The following is a 19,901-nucleotide window of genomic DNA, read 5'->3' as shown; positions in this document are numbered from 1 at the left end:
AATTTTGGTTCATCTCAAAACTCCACTTTCAAAATTATTAATCATTTTCCCATGTTTTATTTCAAATGTATGCATCGTTTATAATGTTTTTCTTCAAGAACTGGAGGGCATTTTTAAGAGATTTTAATTTATCATTCTGAGATTTTCACATGAAAAGAAAGCAGAATAAAATTAGGTGACATTAAAAAGAATGAATCTCTCCTAAATTAGGTTTTATGTGTCCCAATTAAGGATTTTTAAAAACTCTAATGGGTCATAAATTGAGGGTTTATTTATTTATTAATTTGTTTGTTTGTTTATTTATTTATGATCAGACAATCTGGGGTTGTGGCTCAGTGATAGATCACTCACCTAGCACATGCAAGGTCCTGGGTTCAATCCTCAGCACCATATAAAAATAAGTAAATAAAAAATAAATAAATAAATAACCCACAGAAACATTCCAAATATTTCAGAAAACTGTTTTATTCTGGTGTGGCAGGAAAAAAAAAGTGGGACTAACTTGAATTTTAATTACATGCAATTTTAATCTCTCTCTCTCTCTCTCTCTCTCTCTCTCTCTCTCTCTCTGTACTGGAGATTGACCCCAGGGCCTCATGCTCAGAAGGCAAGCACTCTACAAGCTGAGCTATTTACTCAGCCCCATTTTTGGGGGTGGGAGACCAGGGATTGAAGTCAGAGGCACTCTACTACTGAGCCACATCCCTACCCCTATTTTGTATTTTACTTAGAGACAGGATTTCACTAAGTTGCTTAGTGCCTCACCATTGATGAGACTGGTTTTGAATTCATGATCCTTATGTCTCAGTCTTATAAACAGCTGATATTACAGGCATGCACCACCATGCCTGGACAACTTCAATCTTTTTTTTTTTAAGACAGTATGTGAGAGAGAGAGAGAGAGATAGGGAGAGAGAGAGAATTTTCTTTTAATATTTATTTTTCAGTTTTGGGCAGACACAACAACTTTGTTTGTATGTGGTGCTGAGGATCGAACCAGGGCTGCCAGGTGAGCCTGCATGCCAGGCGAGCCTGCCAGCGCTTGAGTGACATCCCCAGCCCCAACCAACTTCAATCTTAAGGGCTAAAGTACTCGCAAATTAGATCAAAGTCCATGTCAATATCTTGGTACTATATATATAAAGTTGTTGATAGACCTTACATTCCAGTGCCTCATATGTGCCAGACATAAGTGAGCTCCACTGAGCCCCAGCACCTAGATTTTTTTTATGGGGGATATTGGAGATTGAACTCACGAACACTTGACTACTAAGATAAATCACCAGGATTTCTTTATACTTTATTTAGAGACAGGATCTCACTGTGTTTCTTAGCACCTCGCTTCTGCTAATGCTGGCTTTGAAATTTTGATAATTCTTCCTCAGACTTTTCAGCAACTTGGATTACAGGCTTGCACTATAACACCCAGACCCTGGTACATTTTTAATACCTGTTTTACGTAAATTTTAACCAGTAGCCTTAACTTTTTTTCTAATATATATTTGATTTGAATCCATAACCCAGAAATCAGTGAAACAGAATCTATTTTTTATCTGCAACTCTGCTTTTGGTTATGTCAGTGTCTGAGTTAAAATTTCCCATTAAAGAATTTACTATGTCTTGTGTTTTCATTTTGACCTCCCATATGACCTAGTTCTGAGTTTTAGAATATCTGAAACAAGGTTCCCAGAGAGTCCAAATTTTTTGGAGTATTTAGAAAACACCACTCTCTGAGTCTTGTCTTCTAGGGACCAGTTTGAATTTTAAACACACTTAAAATTCAAACTGGTCCCTAGAAGACAAGACTCAGAGAGTGGTATTTTTTTACCGAGAAATATTATTTACATATTTTTTTATTTATTTAAATACTGGAGATTAACCCCAGGGGACTTTACCAGTGTGCTACATACCCAGTCTCCAACACTTTTGTTTATTTATTTATTTTTGAGGGAGGGTTTTACTGAGTTTCTTAGGACCTTGCCAAGTTCTTGAGTCTGGTCTTTAACTTGAGAATAAATCCCTAGTTTTCTACCTCTTATTTTCCTAAGCCACTGAGAGTACAGGCATGTACGATTTTGCACTTCTACCCCAAATTATTACTAGTGGTTATGTGGAATTTTTATTTTGGTCTTTTAAAGAACCTTAACACTTTTATAAAAATATATTTATTAAATTTATATTGTCACCAACATTTTTACATATTTGTGTACCCTTGAATCCCTATAAATTATTAGATATTTGCTTGGTTTTGTATGGTTTGGTGCTGGGCATTGAACCCAGAGGTGCATACCACTGAGATACATCCACATTCTTTTTTATGTTATATTTTGAGACAGGCTCTCATTAAGTTGATTGTAGCCTTTTTATGTTACTGAGGCTATCTTTGTACTAACAATTCTCCTGTGCCATTTTCCATAGCTTCTAGAATTTCAGGCATATGCCACCACACATGACAATTTTAGATTTTTATAATAGCCATTCCAACAGCACTGCATAGGCTGAATAAAATCTATTTGATTAATGCATTAAATCCCTGAGGCAAGTTTATGTGAAGTAGCCAGTGTAGGAGAGTTGTGTAAAGATTAGCAAGGATTGTGCAATGTTAAAGACATTATTATCTAAAGTACATATATGGGGCTGGGGATGTGGCTCAAGTGGTAGTGCACTTGCCTGGCATGCGTGCGGCTGGGGTTCTATCCTCAGCACCACATAAAAACAAAGATGTTGTGTCTGCCAAACACTAAAAAATAAAAATAATAAAATCCTCTCTCTCTCTCTCTCTCTCTCTCTCTCTCTCTCTCTCTCTCTTAAAAAATAAAGTACATATATGAAGACAGGAATTGATGTGAACATACTTTATATGCAAACAGAGGTATGAAAAGTTTTTCTATATGTGTAATAAGAATCGCGATGCATTTCACTGTCATGTATTTAAAAAATAAAACAACAAAAAAATCTTTATATGTATTGCTGAGAATCAAACTCAGTGCTTTACATTTTCTAGCAAAGTAGTCTACAACTGAGACACAACTCCAGCCCATGAACCCAGCTTTTTATAGTCTCTTTGTAGTAATCAGAAGCAACTTTAAAAATTAAAATTGCATTTATATCACTTTTCCTAGTACAGTAATGTATTACTAACTAAACTTATTCTTAGTATTTTTAAAAAATAATCTAATGGATGACTGTTATTTTTCCAGAGATTATTTTATCACTTCTTTAGGCCTTGGTGAAGGGTCTTTTTTTCAGAATATAGATTTCTTCTATTATCAAATGGGTCCATGCTAACTGTGTTGAAAATAGTGATTCTAAAACTCCACACAATCCACACATTTCCAAGGCTATAGTGGAAAGGGAAAGACAATATTCACAAGCAAGAAACCATTCCCCATGGAAGCATAGTATCAGTGTCCAACCTGGAGTTTAATCCAGATCTTTCAGTGGTAAGGTTGTTTAAGAACCACAACCATAGGTTTTTGGGATCCTCTAAAGTACACTGAATGGCTTTAAATCACTTACTCTTCTTCAAAATAAAATTTCTGCTACCTACTTAAAAAATAAAGCACTATGAATAGAAAGGTTAATGAGACTTAAGTTCTGTGGAAGTACTGAGGTTGACCTTTACTTATAGTTTATAAATAGTCAAATAAGAATGGCCTTAGTGTTGTCTCAACTTTTCCAACACATGATATGGAATACTTAGATGAACTGACATGAAATAATGAAAATGCATTTCAGGGAAGTGATATCACAGAAATTTTCAGGGTAGAATCTTGGAAATGTAGGAAAAATACATTCATATACATATGCATTTCTATAGAAAAAAATAAGTGATAAGGATATGAGTATGAGGGTAAATTCAGTGTGCCTCATGCATTGTAGGTTGAAGGTAATGATAAAGTAGTAACTGAGGATATCCAGAACTCTGTAATCCTGGGAGACATTAATAGCAATTTAGAAAAAGAAAATATAGTTAAATCCCTTAGATTTACGTCTGTCCTCTGTTCCTCTTATGAATAAGATTCTGTCAAATGAGATTATGTGGGTATGGTTCTCTCTGAATTTATGTTTTCTTCTGTTTTTAGGATTTTGTCACCTAGATCATGTAAAGCCCTGTCTTAAACTCATTTTGGGGGCTCTTTTACCTCCTGTTCTGGACTGCAGAGCAGAGACTCACCTCACTCATTCTCTGCAATGAATTGACTTTTGTCAATCATTGCAAACAATGGTTCGAAGAACAACCATATTGGAGCATCTTTCCTATCCTATAATATGGATGTCAGAACCTGTAGATTAAAGGGTAGTTAATTGCTATGTTTGAAAAATCTTCCCTATGAAAAGGGCATATATATATATATATATATATATATATATATATATATATATATATATATATATTGTTTTGGAAGCCCCATAAACACAGAAGAGAAGCATTTATGGTCACAAACAAAGGAATGCCAGAAGCCATTAGATATGAGAAAATAAAAATAAATAAAATCTTCTCTTAGAGCTTTTAGAGGTAAAAAGTTTATTTCTGTTTTGTGTAATAAAACTAAAATTTCTCTTTGGCTGACAATATTTTGATGTTTTACACTTGCTTGCAATCTCTACCTGTGTTTTGAATTCACCTATGCCTGGCTATCCCTTACCAGATAACAATCCTCTCTAAAAACCTTACTTGTGCCTCATAAATTCTGGCTCCTGCTGACCAAATAACAATTCTTTCTAAACCTCGGTGGAAACTTATAAATTCTAATGTCTGGAGCTGAATTTATTTCATTTTAGGGTCTGCTGGCTGCTCCTTGTCAGTCACATGTCATTTAGAAGCCAATGACAGAACCACAGGGGCCCACCACAGATGTTGGATCACACACCTGCACTCCATTGCTCCAGGCCCAGTTCCCTGCTGGCTCCTACTCACTGGCATCTGTGTTCTTCACCATGGTCATGAATTCCACTCAGTCAAAAACAGCACTCGCTGGTTCAGTCATGATGAGCAACAGGAGATCTAAAGGTTCTCCACGGAATTCTGGTCATGGGATTCTCAAAAACTTTAAGGTATTGGCCTAGCCATATTTCAAGAATGAAGAAGTTGGCACTGTGGGTTTTGATTGATTCAGGAGCCATTAAGTGTTGAGGAATCTCCTTTCAGTAAAAGCTCTGGAGATCCCATGGAGGCAAGGCTTTTCGAGGAGTGGCGAAAGGTCACAGGAATCCAGGCCCATTGGGGTCTAAAATGTAAGATTCATGTGAGTTTTGGCTCTCAACTATAGCTCAAAAGACTTTAACAGCAAAATCATGTAAACTCCTGGCTGAGATTCCCAGTGCTCTGGAGAAAGCCACCCTTGGCCTAGATCTCAGTTTCCAAAGGCTCCTCAAATGCCTGGCCTTGTAAAATACCAACACAATTCATGGCAATAGTTCTCTGAGATCAGTTCCAGAACTCAGTCACTAATGGCATCACACCAGAGTTCAAGCTGAGCTGGACCCAGTCATCTTTTCCAACCACCACACAAAAGACCACTATTCTAACAAAAACACTCCCACATGGCCCTCATCTTCTTCCATACAGACACTCATCATAACATTCTGGCTGCGGATTTCCATATGGGGAGCAGTCTAAGATGGTGTGCAAAGTAAGCTCTCATGCCCATCATATGCCAAATGTCATGGTGGCCTGGACACCCTTCCTGAGAAACAGGATAGATAAAATAGTTCTGTAGTTAATACTAATCTGCTTCTCCAATTAGAGGCCTCCTGCCTGTCAGGGGTAGAATCTTTATGTGTACTGGACTCATGAAAAAACCCAAACACCTGTGTGCTAGTTACTGGAGGGCTTGCAACAACTCATTTGACCCAGAGGATCCCTGTTCTTACTTCATAGGGGTCAGGAGCTTGACCAGAGGAAGGCAAGAGACTTCATCCAATATTACACTTCTTTTTCATCCTTGTAGATTTGGATGGACACATGGGATTTTTCTTGTGTTTCCTGGGGTGCTGAGAATGTAATTCACAGCCACACCCAGGGCCAAGAGTCTGATTCAGACACAGCACTTTACCTAAAAAGGCACAGATTAGGCCTCTTCATTTCCAATTGAAACTGTTTTCTTGAGAATTCCCAGAGGAGTGCCCCAAGGCAAACACCTTCCTGACATTCAGGGGAACAATAGGTAAGAAAAAGGCCTGGAGAAAAACTTTTCTTTAATTGAACACTGTGGCACTGACAGCCCCTAATCATGCAACTTGGGTTGCTATCTATCCAAGCAGGGATTCTCCAAAGAGATCCTTACCAGTCATGCTATTTTTGAGTTTTCTGAGATGCTTGGCATTCCCTTCAGCAATGCAGTCCATGGCCATGTCACAGAGCTTGAAGGTGGTACACATCTTGGACACAAAGCCAGGAACCCCTTCAGAGAGTGGCCAAAATTCCGGAAGAATGCAGGAACTAAGGATCTTGGTAGGTGTTACCCATCTGCAATGCAAGCAGCAGTCCATTCAAAATTGGCCATGAGGAGACCTGCAAAGATTTCCGCTAGACAGGACACATTCATGGCTTCATTCTTTTCTCTACTCTCTTTAACCACAAACCCAGTGGGATCCACTGACATAGAAAGATTCACTAGTTAACAGTCCATTTCAAACAAACAACAACAACAACAACAACAACAAAAACAAAAAAACGATTTGCCTTCATGTTCTCAGAACATGAGACAAAATGACAAATTGAAACACACACCCACTAAGGCACACAAACCACCCCTGTATTTGGTCTGCATCTATCCACTCTGTTCTCTGACTGGTGGGTGAAAATATGTTCCCCAGTAGTGGCCTGTCCTGTCTCAGCTCTGGTCTCCTTGGCCATCTCTGTGTTGTTGTCAGGAGCCTGCAATGAGCCAACTCTTCTTTCTCAGGAAAGGCCCCTGTTCAGACCATTCAAGGCATTTGGCTATCTACACATCACTAGGTGCCATGAAAGAGTGACTCTGGCCTTGGTACAGACAAACAAGTGAGCCCACTGGGACTGCAACTGCCTCTGGATGCCTCGCCTCCTGGATCCCAAGTTCAGAGATTTCCAGCATCAAGAAAGTGAGGTGAGGTCACTTCCTTCAGGGAAGTGAATGAGGTCACTGTCTTGGCAACCATTTTGTCCTAACAGTTGTTTCCAAGGGTCCCATGAGATGGAGGCTGCCCCACTTTCCTAGGACATTTTCACAAGACAGAAAGGTCTATATAGCCTAGGAGCCCAGGATCAGCAATCCACAGAGGCCTCATTGTGTCCATATTCCCTGCATTGAGAAGAGAGGCTGATTCAGCCACATCCCTTCATCCTGACTGGGTTATTGGCCATGGAAGATGACTTTAGACCTCACAGGTCCTACCTAGCTGCCTACATTTGCTCCAGGGATCATTTCTGCATCTACCTTTGAGCTTCTCAGCAGCTGTAGGATTCCCTACATACCTGTATGGCAAGATCAACTCAGGACATGCTGTTATGTGAAAATAGATAGTGGGAACAGAGTATGGTTAAGGGTCATATCATGTTCGATTTGGATTAGGAGTCATTCTGCTGAATGAATACAGGAATTGGGCAACTGGGATATTTATAAGAATGTAAGGTGAAATGTAAGTAGGAAAATAGAAAACTAGGTAAGAACTGAAGCACACAAAAGTGTTGGGCCCCTGGTTTGGATACATAGTTTTGAATTATGTTCTGCAGAGATGAATCCTCTAAATCCATAGACAATGGCATAAAATCATGTACCTGGGACTACTGAATGTAGAAGAGAACTTCCAGTGAAATAGAGATAGTAGGCAGGATTCCAGTGTAGGGTAAAGAAGAAGAGTGAGTTTAGGATTTGGACCAGAGGCCCTTTTTGCCATCAAATGAATTTCTATTAGAGTGTAAATGGGAATGTCAGCACACATGAAGAATCAGTCACAACAAGGCACTTGGGGAAATATCAATACAGATGTTAGTTGATCTGGAAAAGTACAAAATGAGTGATAAGATCAGGGATATTTTCAACAGGGGGGTGGTTGAATACACTATCCTAGGAAGAAAAATGTGTATAATCACCATAGGATTGAAATTTGAAAACAATAGGCAACGCAGATGTAGATGATTTTAGTAATCCATGCTCTCATTAAAATTAGCCTTTGGTAGAAGAATAAGATAAGTGTGAGTTTTGCATTTTGTGTCCAGAAGATAATGTGATGAAAGGAATACATGGAGTAGGTGACATGCGTATTTCTTCCACCATTTCTGGGAGCATGTTTTGAAACAGTATCATTTAGAGTTTGGGGATAAAAATAGGTGTACCCTGGGTCTACGTATATAGAGATGATGCATGAATAGACCATATGGTGAATAAAAAATATAAAAGTTTACTATTTTAAATAATGGATTGAATTGATATTTTAAAAAATACATGAAATCTGGTCTTCACATACAAACACTCAATCCAAGTAGTTATACATCTAGTGGTAATATTAGGGTTACTAATTATAACAAACTGTGTCTCAGTTTTGCTTCGAAAATGATGATGGAATTCAAAAGTAATGTGTTATAAAATAAATCTCTTGAAAAAGCAAGTGAATCAACATGGAAAAATACATGGGTTCTGATACAGGGAGTAAATGAAGGTGAATCATATGCATATCAATTGGTGAATGGTGGATGAAATGATACATCCTAAGATGTATATATATACAGAATAAATAAGAATAAAATAATTTTGATTGAAAATTTACTTCAAAATACACATCATGTTCCATATGAATGTACTTTCATTGATGTGAAACTGAGTCACTTACTGCTGAAATATTAGGCTTAGTACTCAATATTCCCTGAAGTTCATTTTGAGTGTTCAGAAATGAATATGTATGTCAAGAAAATGAATATTTCTGAGAAATATCTTGTGAAAAGTTGATTATAAATCCACAGAGAAAGACATGGAAGAATCAAGGTAGTATAAGTATATGAAACATATATACATGTTTGCAAATCCAATCTCTCTATATATATATTTAGTACATTAAAGTGTAATAGTATGTATGCCAATTGAAATTCATAAAGGGATATATATCCTTCACACAAGTACCCAAAATATTCCTTTTCCTATACATTTTTTCATGTATAAACTTGTTGAAGTATAAAGCTCACCACAGCTTGAATATTCAGTTACCTGAGTGTATTGGGGGGCAGTGATTTCTTCATGAAATTCGTATTTTCCAAAGTGAGAGTACTCTCAAGAATATACCTGTGATGGCAGTAGGATTATATATATGTACATAAAAATGTACATTGTGACCCAGGTGACAGAGACAGGGTGTCAGGAAGTTACATATTTGTTAATTTTGATAATTCATGGAGAAGTAAAATGAGAAAAATGTGTGACAGTTTTTATAATATGTATCTCTGATGAAGCAAAAGGCAAGTCCAAGTACACACCATGCCTCCTATCAAATGCCTCTACATCTATTCCTTTAGGATTATTTTTATCTATGTTAGGATAAGTAGTAGAGTCTACTAGGTAATAGGTTAGTGTCAGAGATTCAATATTTCAAATGGCAAAACGGAAAATGAGTCTAATATACATGCGAGCATGTGGCACATAAAAATCTTCCACTGTCATTCACCACAATGCCTTAACATTACTATCACCCCAAATAAGACACAATGAGAGGAGAAGAGGGAAAAAATCTGTGAATACATATCTGGAATTGGAAATTCTGAGCAGCTCACAAACTTGGATGTGGCACAAGAGATCCCAAAAGTAGGGTCAGGGTAAACATTCCACAAACATGGGAGCTTTGCTGCCCTTATGACTTCTTGACTATCTGCCTCTAACATTTGTGCACTAGACCTATAGCTTTGTGCTTTAGCTTCCTTTGTAGTGAGACCATCAAAGCTTGGTCTGAATCTATGTGAACAGGAGGACATGGGTTCATATTTTCCAATACGAACAGGAGGCAGCAGATCTAAATCTTCTCTTTGTAGGTAACTGTGGCCATTGTGGTATGAATGTCTCCCTGGCTGGATTGTGAAGCCTTTGGGTCACCCTCAATTTTTAATGGTACTTCTTGCAGCTTCCCTGGAAAATTGGTGTTTGTTTTTGAAATACAAAAACTCAACAGGGACACAGTGCTGGAGGGAGCTCTGTCACGTTTGGTGAATCAGGGTCTGAAGGAAAAAACACAAGCTGGGCTGCTATCCCATATATCTTTCTCACTAGAGCATAGCAACTTGATACTGAGCATCACACCTAATCCTCTCCCCACAACAACATGCCTTTACATTTTAGGGTCTGCTGGCTGCACCTTGTCAGTCACATGTCATTTGGAAGCCAATGACAGAACCACAGGGGTCCACCACAGATGTTGGATCACACACCTGCACTCCATTGTTCCAGGCCCAGTTCCCTGCTGGATCCTACTCACTGGCATCTCTGTTCTTCACCATGGTCATGAATTCCATTCAGTCAAAAACGGCACTCACTGGTTTAGTCATGATGAGCAACAGGAGATCTAAGGTTCTCCAGGGAATTCTGGTCATGGGATTCTCAAAAACTTCAAGGTATTGGCCTAGACATATTTCAAGATCTGTGTCTCTCTACACCGTCTCTGGAGTATGTGGGTCTGGCTGGGTCCCACCACACTGTGTGTTTTGTGCTGAAGTTTCTTCTTTTGTCACTATATTTTAAACATTTTGCACATCTGAAACTATTCTTGTTCATCATGCTTTACTAGTGTGCATGGAATCTCTTCCAGAAAATGTACTATAATTTATTTATTCAAACCTGCATTGGCCTCTTATACTGGCCACAGCCAGGTAGCTGGACTCTAGAGATGCAGCTCCCCTCTCATACACATACCCCAGCAATTTCTCAGATCTAAGGATGGCCATCTCTGCAGAGGTTGTTTCAGGGCCCCTCCTTGCCTACCCTCTTAACATAGCTTCCATCCAGCCTTACCAGCTAAGTCTAATAGTCTTCCCTACCTCTGGGTAGAGTCCATATCCTTGCCCTAGTGTGGGAGGATAGAGACTGAAATGATGATGGCACTGACCTGCCTTGTTTGATGGCAGTCTGATGTCTTGTTCTGATGGAGGCTGCCCATGGCCCCTGATGACCCTCCTTATGGTAGCCAGACCCAAGTAGTGGGGTCCAGAGTCAGGTCTATTGGTAGACCTTTCTAAGTAGCCTTGGGGAACTGCTGAGTAGACAGAAACCAGAGTTCCCAGGTCAGCCCAGTTGGGCCTGGCACACAGTGAGCCCCATTCAGCACTCTGATACATGGACCTGGGCTGATCTGGGACATAGGGGTGTTAAGAGCTGATTTATTCTCATTCATATAGTCTATCTAATTCCCAGGGGTGCTCTCTGGCCCTCCAGTCAATACCTCAGCACTCTTAACTGGCCCTCATGAATCAAAGTCCATAGAATTGAATCTCCACAGTTGGAAGATGTCAAACAAGGGTTTTAGGGTCAAATTTGGGGTCATTTGGGTTAAATGGTACTGAAATTCTTTCTTTTCTTCTTGACTGCAGGTCATCTCAGGGCCTTGGTTTTAGAGTGGGGTAGGTAATATTCTCTCTCATAGAATCCCTATGTGCCAAACTTCAGGGCCTGGTGTGCCCAGGAACCCATTTGGGGACCTGGTGACTTGGGTGCTTTAGAGAAGTGGAAGGGAAAACTCTCAGGCCCTCAGCAAGCAGAGGCCCTGAGATAAGTGGGAAATCCCACACAAATCTATACCCATGGGGTTCCTGATGTGTGGAGGGACCATGATGTTGCCTAGCAGTGAAAGGCAATGTACAAATTTAACCTTTGGATTTATGACTCCATTTCTTTGCAGCAAACGTCATGGGAAATGTCAGACCAAGGCTGAAGCTGGGTGAGGGGCCCATCCAGAAAGAGGGTGGGGTTGAGGAGGCTGGAGGACAAAGGGATTTAAGCCAGCATGAGACTTCAGGCACCTCACCACCTCCTGGGAGCACTCTCAGATTGCTTCTTGCTTGTTTAGATTCCCAGCACTGTGTCCTCAATTTGCCCCAGCCATTGTAACCTTGTTAATATGTTGCTTTTATTTGCCCTCCTGCCAGAGCCCAGATGGGGCTGGCTCAGGGACCTTCCAGAAGTTACCCCCTCCCCAAAGATTGGGAAGCCTTAGGATCAGCTTGTGAATTATTGGCTGGCTGTTTGACCTTGGGTAGCACGGCCTTCCCTGGTAACTGGAGGCCTCATCTATAAACCACAGCTGTTGACCAGAGGTGGTGTTCCTAGCTCAGTGCCTTTATGAGTAGGAAACACTCCAAATCCTGGGATTGTTAGGTGTGGGGCTCTGGAAGAGATGGGTGGGGCTGGGTGCAGGGCCAGGATGAAGATTGGCTTGTAGCATCCCACAGTAGCCCCAGCACCTGGAGCAGAACCCACACTGTAGGTGCTCAGTAAAAATAGTGAGTGAACATCGAAGATAGAAAAGGTCTTAAGCTGACTGGGAATCCATGGCCACCAGAGTTACTTGCCCCCTATATCTCCCCCATGCCACATCCAGCTCAGCCTGTCTTGTCACTGGGCTCTGCACTGGTTCTCAAATCTGGAAGGTTGGTCAGTGAATGCTGACCAACTCCCTGCCATATGTGGGACCTATACAGCCAAGAAGAGGGTCTTCAACTCCCTGGGCTACTTCCTCCTGGCAGCTCCACATCACTCCTGTACACAGCTGCACTCCACTGGGCATCCAGGACCCCCAAATTCAGTCTATGTGATATCATATCCTTTGTATTGGACATCCAACCCCACAATCCTTGCCTGCCCACTCTACTTATCCCCAAAGACAGATTCATTGTACAAAGTCTGACCTTCTTCCCTTTTATTCCTCATGGCAGGCCTGCCTTATTAGATCACCCCTTCTACTTCCTGGCTCAAGACCACACCCTGTTTACTATCTTATTTTGCAATAAGATGGTATTTTCCTCCCCTCCTGCCTAAACCCCCCAAAGGCTACCTCTAAGTGAAGCTTTTTCTCCTTACTTTCAGGGTCTGGGCCTGAAGGTCTCATGTAAGAAGCTTTTCTTCCACCTTTGCTGGGGGAAGCTCCATGTGCTATTTTCTGTCACCCCATCTCCGTGTCTCCCAAACAGTCTAACCCTGGTGTGAGAGTGCAGAGAGCCATTTGTGGGTAAAACAAAATATAATTCAAATTAAATGAACATAATGATGGATGATGAGATATCTCATGTGTGTAATGCATCATGATAGAAATGTTAAAATGATGTCACAATTCTATAGTAATATCTCACACTTTGCAATTGTTAGGGTAAAATGTACTTCTGACAATCAATTGTTGTATACAATTTAAAATTGCAACATTGCTTCAATTTTTATTTGTATATCTTAACATGAGACTCTTGAAAATTATTTTGCAAATTTGACAATTTCCTCAGATGTAAATTGATTCAGTAATAGTAATATAAGTTTATTTGAAGATTAATTGATACAATGAATTTCTAATTATAATCCCTTACAAAGTGCTTGATATATAGTAAAGTGAAATAGAGATTAAATTATTTCTGCTTAATAAAATGCAATGAGCAATCCAATTCCCATTATTTCCTTTTCCTTAAAGATAAATGTCAATTTTAACATCTAATTTTGTCAATGGCAAACCAGTATCTTTCAATATGCCCATTTAAAGAAAAATATTTTGATTTTCCATTTAGATTTTCTAAATCCGTAAATTTTTCTTTGCACTTATTTTTCTTTTTATTACATGTATTTACAATATATAGAGCAGAAATACTATATATTACACTAAATATATCAGGCATTTCTTATTAATTTAATTTTTAAAAATATTTTAATGGAAAAAAATATGTGGCAACTTTAAATGGTGACCTTGAAAGTGAAATATTTTCCTGGTAATGTAAAGTGTTATTTGATCAGTTTTTTTTATTTTATGTTTTGTAGTATTTTAAACTGTGTATAATTTTTATTTCCAATATTATAATTAAATCATTGATTAAATATTATGTTATGGGTTATCTTTCTTTTTTATTATAGGCTTGAGTTTAGAAATTGTGATTCAAGTTAAATAATTCAACACAATCACAAATTTGTAGGATCAAAATTATGGCAACTCTATCAGGATTTCAAAATGCTTTTAAAAAGAAAAACAAAATTGCAATAATAAAAGTTACTTAATACTTAACTGTAATTCTTGTGAGTGTCCTGGTAAAAGAAAGAAAATCATTCATCACTGTAGTTAAGCAGGACTTAGAGGTTAGAGTGCTTGTCCTCAATGGTGACAAAACAGCTTCACACTCTCCCTCCAGCCTGGCTAAGGCATCAGGTTTTCTTGAAGATGCAGCCAGGGTTACAGTGCTCTGTGTGCTGACACCATCTGAGTTCACCACAGAAGCAAAAGCATGTGATGTGAAGCCTCCTGGAGTTCCTGACAGTTTTCGCTCTCTTATACTACTGAATTTATTATGAGTAAATGGAGGTTTTTGAGAAACAATAATAGGGATGTGTTGACTCTTGGATCCAGAGCTGTAATAGTGTTTGAAAGCTATCCCTTTGGATGCCCTTACTGAATGACCAAAGTTCAAAAAAGAATTAAATTAATTTTCAACTGTGATTTCCTTTAACTCAATCTCTAGAATCATGACAGTTTTCCTTATTTTTAATAAGGAATTCAATCTAATTAGAATTACATATAAATCTAATCATTCAAGCATATTACCTAGAAGTTTTAAAACAATCATTTTATATTAAATAACAAGAGATGGGAATAAAGCTAGAGTAGGGCTACAGCCAATTTGTTATTCAGTAAAGACAAGCTTCTTCTTCATTCATATTTCTGCTCAAATTCCTTTCAAATACAGTACTAATCTTCAATGTCTGATTTCTGATTGTGATCCTAACTCATGAATATTTGTGAAAGACTAAAATATATGTGAATGCATAAAATATGTATTCAGAGATACTACCACCATTCAGTGTTCTTGAAATGATTTACAAAATCTTTAGTCATGTTTTGAAAGCCTCATCTTTTACTAAGTACTTATCTAAGTACTTATTTTTTGTTGAAATTTTGGATATTAATGTAAATAAAGTTTACTAATAGGGATTTAAAAAAATAAGCTTTTAAGCAAAAATGTAAAGAGGTACAAAAAGACATGTAAATTATGAAAATCAGTGTATTGAACAGATTATACATACTAATAGATTTATGATACATTTTTTCAATTAAGTTTTTGCTGGGTCAAATCATGGCCTTAATTAATATTTGAGGATCATGGCTGAAAAGGCCCTCATAAGCATCCTAAATAAGTAAATGACATACAGTTCTGTTTATTCTATTATCAAGTAATGCAAACAATGGTATTTCTGATGGAAAAACAGTCACCTTTCCTTGTGTTGTAGTGCACAGTTGTTCCTCTGTATTCATGGGAGAGTGATTCTAAGCCCCACCCCAAACACACACACACACACTAAAATCTGCTGGGTTTCAAATCTATTATATACAGTAGTGTTATATGTTTATATTATTTATTGCATATCTTCCTGTATACTTTCAATCATTTTTACATATAATATCTCAACAAAATATATTTTCAATATTGTTTAGGAACAAGTGTCAAGAATAAATGTGTGTACATGTATAGTTAAGATTCAATTTATTTCCAGATGTCTTCAAAATCATAATTGATTGAATCTACTCCTACATATCCCACAGGTATTCAGGACTGACTGTACTTCAAACATCATATAGTATTCTAATTATGACATTAAATGTTATAAGTTTCTTTATAAATGTAGTATTTAAATAACCCCAAATTACTATATCACACTTCATTTTTTATTAACCTAAATCATATAAAAATTCATTTAATTGGCCAGATGACTAAAAAGAATGTTATTAGTACATGACTGACACTGCCAGATGCTTTGGATATGATGACACATTTTAAAGTTGATGTTAATGTCTGACACCCACAGTTAAAGCCTAGACAAAGAGTCCCTTAGTGAAGTTTTATTCTAATGTAGGAAACAGATATTAATTGTTAATGATACAAATAACGGTCTAGTTATACTTATAATAAGACTCTTAAGAATGCTCAGTGTCAATTACAAAATAGAATAAACAAGGTCAAGAGAATCAAAAAAACTTATCAGAAAAATCACAATCAAATTAAGATTTTATAGATGAGGAAGAACTTTTGGAAAAGAGGGGCAGAAAAGACATTCCACTGAGAGGGAAAAGCAACCATAAAAGCCTCTGGAGAGGATGAATAAGGATAGGTGTCAGGGAATAAAGTCAGTATACCTGCAATCAAGAGCTGCCAGAAACTGTGGCATTGAGGAGGCTTAAGAATACAGTAGGCATCCCAGTCAGGATGCATTGATCAAGTCCTTGAAGCAGCGTGATTATATGATGAGAATGGAGTGTTCCTACAGGATAAAGGAAAATATTTGTGGTTTACATGGAATTCACATGAAACTAAAATTATACAATGTCAGGATTTACAGGATTGCTTGGACCTATGTAAAAAGCCACAAAACATGGTTTCTATTGGTGACATTAGGTTCATTGGTACTAGTTTCTACATAGACTCTGTTATTCTCTGAGGGCACAACTCATATATTGTGCAATGTACATAGAGCTGGGAATTGGTTTCTATACTGGCATATAACACAAAGCTAATGAAATATATAAGAACTTGTGTTATATTCGAACTCTCAATGTTGCTGGGCTATTGGTGGAGAGCCACAGAAAATGAGATATATTAATGTCAAAATAAGCAGGGTAGTGTGACCCTATGTGGAGAGCCATATAACTGGCATTTTATGTTGGCAAGACTGCGAATGTTTCTGAATTGATTCAAAAGTTTTGTGATTCCATAAAATTTTTAATGCTGACCATAACTTTCTTCTAGTTTTACTCTTATTAAAGTTTACAAATTTATAATACCATAAACTCTTCCACATCTATGATTATACCATACATTTATTTCTTGCATTTCTCTTCCTGTGCGAATGCGTGTGTGCATGTGCCTGCACACCTCTCACTTTCTCAGGGCTGGGAATTGAACCCAAGGTCTCACACATGCTGGGCAAGCCTTCTACCACTGAGTTACACATCCAACCTGGGTTTGTGACTCAGCTAGGTAAAGTGCTTGCTTCGCACATGTGAGCCACTGGCTCATTACCACATAAAAATAAATAACAAAATAAAGGTATAAATTTTTTTTGAAGTAGGGTCTACCTAAATTCCCTGACCTTGAACTTGAACTTGCAATACTCCTTCCTCAGCCTCTTGATAACTGGGATTATAGAAATGCATCCCCATAAATTGCCTGTGTCTAATTTAAAAAATAAAATAAAATAAATTTGCTTTAATTAGTTAAATTTGTCTAATTTTTAAACCAATTCTTTTACTTTGAAAAATTAAGGTGTGAAATTATACGAAAATAAACTACATACTCATTTATATTGATTTATTTAGATAAGCACCCATACCTCGCTAAGAGCTCCCTGTAGTGAAAGTTGAGTTTTCTGCTTGTCTTGTCGGGTGGGTTCCTAGTAAGTGGCAGGTCTCTGAGCCAAGTTCCTTGATGGGAGACTCTGCCCACCGGTGTTGCAGCCAACCACAGACACTATTGCAGGGTTCCAGGCCTTTGAATTCAAACAATGCAACCTACTCCCAGTAGCCCACAATAATTCTCCAAGAGAGGGCGCTCAGCTAGGGGTTTATATACCTCTTGGGTCAACCCTATTGGTTCACATTTATGCTAATAAGGATTTGGAAAAAGTAGCAACCCTATTGGTCCAAATTTAGGAATTGCTCCTGCCACCAGCCCCTTGAGTAAGGGCAGAGCACTTGCGCTTGTCCTTTAGCAAGTCCACCAGTCCACGCGATCTCCAGAATATGGGAGGAGGAGGAGGAACTGCCACCGCCTCGACTTACCTCCGCCAGGAAGCTGCAGGAGCGCAAGAACTAATGGCGCCCGCAAAGAGCAGAAGACAAAGCCGCTGCTGCAGCTAGAGCTTTGAAGCCAGCTCGAGGTGTAGGAACCGCTGCAGTGCGGGAGCCAATGCTGCCGCCTGAGCATGGAAGCCACTGCTCCTGCCGGACCACCAGAGTGGCTGGAGTGCAGGAACCCTTGACTTAGCTAAAGCGCAGGAGCCAAAGCCACCCCCAAATCATGGGAGGAGGAGCCACTGCTTCCGTTGCCGCCGCTGCTGCTGCCCCCTCCACACCAGAGCATGAAAGCATCCGGTTCATGGGAGCCTCTGGAGTGCAGGAGCCAACGCTACCGCCACCCAGGGAGAGCCGGAGCTGCTGGAGTACAGGAGCCAGTGACACTGCCATGAGAGCGTGGAATCTAACGCTACAGAGGTGATGGCGTCCAGAACTCAGGAGCCACCAACACTGCCAATAGAGCACTGGAGCTGCTGGCGTGTAGGAGCCAATGCTGTTGCAGCTGGGATGCAGGACCTGCAGCCACCAGAGCTCAGAGCCGCCAACTATGGGACCCAAGCCAAAGGAGGTAGGTGCTGGGAGCCCCACGGGGAGGGTGCAGGCGCCTTGGGTTGGAGGATAGCGGCTTCTGGAGAGGTACTCTTTGGCGACAGGAGTTGCCACATTAGAGGTGGGCTCACCTAGGATGGGCATCTTCATCTGCAATGTAGGAAGTGTGTCCTGTTAGTTTGGGGTCTTGGGCTAAAGGTAAGGGTACCTCTGGTGTCTTTAAGCTGTGTGCATGGGCGGATGCAGCATGAGGATCCTTCAGAGGAGGACATTACCTTGAGGTGTCTGAGTGAGACCCCATTTTGTGGAGGTACAGGTATCAGTGAGGAGATCTTAAAGGAAAGACAAGATCCTGTGGATAGGCCTAGAGTGGGGAAATGTCGATGTGGAAAGGGGATGCCTAAGGTGGTTCAGCCTTCAACAAAGGGGAGAGATTCAGATTGGGACCATAAAGACTTCCTTCCATACTCCAATATTCTTATTCCTGGGGGATATCTCTAGGAGCCAGGAGGCCCCTCACTGAGGGTTCCAGGTCAGAGTGTGTGAACTGCTTCTTTGGTATGTGGGTTCTCCTCACACCTTACTTCCTATGACAGGAAGATAACAGGTTTCTGTTGTCCCACTGCCTTTTTACTCTCCCTTGGGCCAGACTGGAGTTTATCCTGCCTCCGGATTCATAGCTAGCCACCTTCCAGGTCCCTGTAGAGGTTGGGAATGTTTATAGTTGTGGAGACTAAGGAGAGATTTTGCATGTCTGAACTGTGAGTGTGGGTAAACAAATATGGCTGTGTGTGCATGAGGACATGTGTCTGGAATATGCATATATGAAAATGAATGTCCATATGTTTGGAGATGTCCAAATGTATACCTAGGTATTGTGTGTATGTGTATCTGTGTGCATGAACTGTTTTGTGAGTCTGTATTTGTGTGATGCATAAGTTTGTGGGAATGCGTAAGGCTATGATTGTGTGCTTGTGTGGTGGTGTGTGTATTACCCTTCCCTTGTTACACCCCGTCACTCAGCCTGGCACCATGTTGCAGCTATGTTTGCATCTTGGGAGTTGGCAGCCCAAGAAAATGGGAATACAAAATAAAGGACACAAAATAGAGAAATGGAAAAAAAGGCATAGGGCAGAGTGTGGGGTAAAGGTGTGAACAGAAAGGGCCTGAGCATGCAGGGAAATCAGGGGCATAGGAAGTGGCTCTTCCCAGCCCTGAGTGCTTCCATTTGGGCAGGTGCTGCAGCCACTGCCCAGAGGCAGCATATTACATGGGGCCACAGGTGCCTGTTGTTAGAGAACTCTGAGAGCTTGGAGTGTGCACCTAGGGGCAAGTTGGTACCATCCTGGATCCTGAGTTCTTCA

The sequence above is a fragment of the Callospermophilus lateralis genome, unplaced genomic scaffold, assembly GCF_048772815.1.
Source record: "Callospermophilus lateralis isolate mCalLat2 unplaced genomic scaffold, mCalLat2.hap1 Scaffold_52, whole genome shotgun sequence".
NCBI classification, from domain to species: Eukaryota; Metazoa; Chordata; class Mammalia; order Rodentia; family Sciuridae; genus Callospermophilus; species Callospermophilus lateralis.
This window is presented reverse-complemented; position numbering follows the sequence as displayed.